This window comes from Harpegnathos saltator, unplaced genomic scaffold (genome assembly GCF_003227715.2).
Source record: "Harpegnathos saltator strain DR-91 unplaced genomic scaffold, Hsal_v8.6 scaffold49, whole genome shotgun sequence".
In the NCBI taxonomy this organism is placed as follows: domain Eukaryota; kingdom Metazoa; phylum Arthropoda; class Insecta; order Hymenoptera; family Formicidae; genus Harpegnathos; species Harpegnathos saltator.
Window position 1 is genome coordinate 1 of NW_020230304.1, and position 3,638 is coordinate 3,638.

Sequence of the window (3,638 nt, forward strand, 5' to 3'; positions counted from 1 at the left end):
GTAAGAACACAGAAGCAAATGCGACCCGAGAGAAGCAGCACACTGCTCTCTGGGATCTGAGCACTCACGATCCAATCTCACCACGCATAGGAACGGAGGGAGACGAGAGAGAACGAAAGTCGAGCCTCGAAGTGCTCGTCGATTTCGAACGTCTGCAATAATGCCTTCGATGCTTCGGTTTCAAGCGAAACCCACGTCAATCAGTCGGCGAATGTAATGCAAATTTTTTGAGCCCCTCGCGGGCATTCGATGGAACAACGCCTGCGAAGGCGCTGCGGAAATCAATTAGACCGACAGAATCAAGCGAACATTCGTGCACGTATCGGACAACAGAAGGAATTCGGAAGTGCGTGACCCAGAGAGAGGAGAGAGAGAGACGAGGAGAGAAGGACGAGACGTAGAGAGAGATGGAGAGAGAAAGAGGAAGCGCGAGTTGCAGTTACAAAAGGGCGCGCGTTTCCATTCGTTCACTTGTCCTCTGCGCCTTATGCAGTTCTCTGATCATTTCCACAGACAGAGACGCTGCGAGCGGGCTATTTTACCCAATCGTAGTGTTTTATAACTTTACCGTTAATCTCGCATAGACAAGCAAGAATACGACCGGGCATTTCGCGGGACTGACACGGGCGTACGAAGAAGAGTTTAAGAGAGTAACGAGTGAGTGTTCTCCGCGCTGAGTGACGCGGGGGACAAAAGTTATAATACTGTTACAAAACACGTAATTGCGTGAAAGCGTCCGGCACGAATTTCTTTCTTTTTTTTTTTCCCCCTACTCTTACCCCACCCCGCCGCTCCTCCCTTTTTACTCCCCCGTTCTCTTTTTTTGCTTTTTTCGCAACTGTCGCGAACATCTGCCGAAAAAATAGAGATCCCAAGGAGGAGAGAAGGGTGAGGCTGCTTGATAAGGGTGAAATATTTTTCGCGAACTTTTGAATCATACTAATCGCGCTCTGCGCTAATCTCGGAGAGGAAGAGAACAACATCTGAGAAAGAGAGTACGGACAGACGGAGACTAGGAAAAAGGGAAGAAGAGAGCACGGAGTGAGAGTGCAGTCGAGTCATAGGCTGCAGAGCGATATCGCAGTTAGGTATCACCTTTCCGGCTTGTGAAACCCGTCGTGATAATCTCTCACATTACTGTATAATAGGTTATCCTAGGCGCGCGTCGCGCTCTTTCTCTCCCATCGCTCCCGTCCTCCCTCCCTTCCCTCCCCCTTTCTCTCTCTCTCGTTTCTTTCGCTCTCTCCTCTCTCTCTCTTCTCTCTCTGGCGTCGTCCTTCGCGGCGAAGATAGGACATCTGAGATAGACAATTTTGATTATGCCCCGGGCGATGTTATTTGAAAAAATCTTGATAGCTATGCCAATCGACCATTACTCCATTACTATCACTTCGATTGCGTTACGTAGCTGCTACTTGGAAAGGTTAGATTGTTAAGCCCGTTCGAGAGAAATATTGAATTGGCCGGGTAAGAAGACTACAGAGAAATGAGAGGGGTAGGGGAGAGGGTAGAGGGGAGAGAGTAGTGTGTGTGGAGAGGAGGGGTACGCAGTAAGAGAGCAGCAATTAGAGAAGAGGGAGTAGGGAGCACCGGGTAAGAAGAATGTGAGTGTGGAGGAGGAAGGAGCGCCGGTTCTTATTTTGTGTTGAAGAAGTAAAATCTAAATGGGGATGTAAAAATCGACAAATGCGGTGGAGGGATATCACAAAAGACGTGGACCCACCATGCTAAAAATGCGATGTGGGTGGAGATAGTGGCAGGAGGGGGAGAAGGGGAGAGAGAAACGGACGGGAATAAATATGAAGCGCAATTTTGTAGATTATGGTTTGACTTTAATTCCCACGAACTGAAGGACCGCTCTCCTCTAGCGCGCGTTTAATCCTGTATTTATTATATCATTTATTTAGAGCAACAATAACGCGCCTCCTCAATATCTATCTCCACGTCCGTTGAAATATCTCGTCACGTTGCGGGAAATAATCCGACGAAAGACTTCGCGGCGTTACGCGCGTATAATCGCCCGCCGCTGTCAGTTCAAAAAAAGTGGGGCAGATTCTTTCCAATGAGTTAGTCTAATCGAACGATTGGACGGATTTGCGTTTTAAAAATTCTACAGAATGACGGTCGACGCACGACTTTAATTGTGATAATTGCAATTACCTCTCCGCGTTATGAATCGCTTTTCTTGCACAGTGTATTAATTCTAGTAGAGACTATTGATTCTCTCTGCCTATAGAGAGAGAAGAGAGAGAGAGAGAGAGAGAGAGAGAGAGAGAGAGAGAGAGAGAGAGAGAGAGAGAGAGAGAGGCGAGAAAAGCTATTAAATTCATGCATTGAAGCACTCAACGCCGATACTCGGAGGGGATAGCGACGCCGCAATGTTTGAGAACTGCTGTATCGGGCGACACATTGCGTTATCTAAAATGTATTATACTATCGGTTTATCGATCAAAGCGAAGTAGTGGAACGCGAAACGGCTCCTTTATCTTGCATTCGTAACGGTACGTGTCCTTAAAAGACCCTCAGTGGCGGCGCATACGTATCCGCTCACTATCACAGTTTGGAAGATTCCGCGAAGATACAGACGGGGGGGGGGGGTAACGTGTGCGAGCTTAATTTTACGAGCGTCGGAGAGAAGCGTCTGAAATCTCGGCCGTGTGGCCGATCGATATCTGAGAAGAGTGAGCCGCGAGTGAGTCTCTTCTCGTTCGCAGCAGAAGGAGAGGAAGAAGAGGAAGAAGAACAGCCCGGGAGCAGCAGGAGGGGGGGAGGAGGAGGAGGAGGAGAAAAAGGACCGCTTCTCTGGCGAGAAGGGCTCCGCGAGATCGCCGGACGATTTCCGTATCCGCGGATATCGCCGGGAAAATCGCCCGTACGTTTAAAGCAACGCGTGTAAGCCGCGCGGCTTTAAGCGCTTATCGCGATTAACACTTAATCCGGAACAATTTCAGCTGCCGGCGCCGAGCCGGTCGAGTTCGGTGGGGAGGGAAAAGAATCGCGCCCTCGCCGGGGACGGATATTTTCTGACAGCCGCGCGCGATTAAATCTCGCGCGACGCGCGGCGGGAAGGTTCGCGAACGCGTGTTTGTTGATCGAATTGCAATTGTAACTGAATATCGCGACGAGGACAGTAATAGATACAAAGGGACGACTCGCGCCGGAAATCGGAAATACGATTAGCTGCAGCGAAGAATGAAATAACAACTTCCGGACGAGCTTCCGAACGTCAACCACGAACGTTCCTGTTAATGTGAATTTCGGCGAAAGTACACCGAAACGGTACACCAAAGCGAATTGTTACTCTCAAGTGGATGATTTTCACCGACAAAGAAGTTCAAAACCAGAAAAGCTTCGGTATCGTTATATATCGTTTTGATAACATTACGCGAAGGATGTCGCAGTTTTCGTTGGATTTTAAATAAAAAGCAAGCAACGCAGAGCAAGTACGGCGGTGTTGGGTTAATTTTAGTTAAATTAAGATAAATATTCATTTATCGTGTAAACATATGACTGCAATGTACAGATTAATCAGCGAAAATAATGTAATGCTAATTGCGACATATGATATTATTTGAAGTATTGGCATTAAATTTATGGCAATCAAGCGTGGGTGGTTTTTCAAGCTTTATTCTAATTTT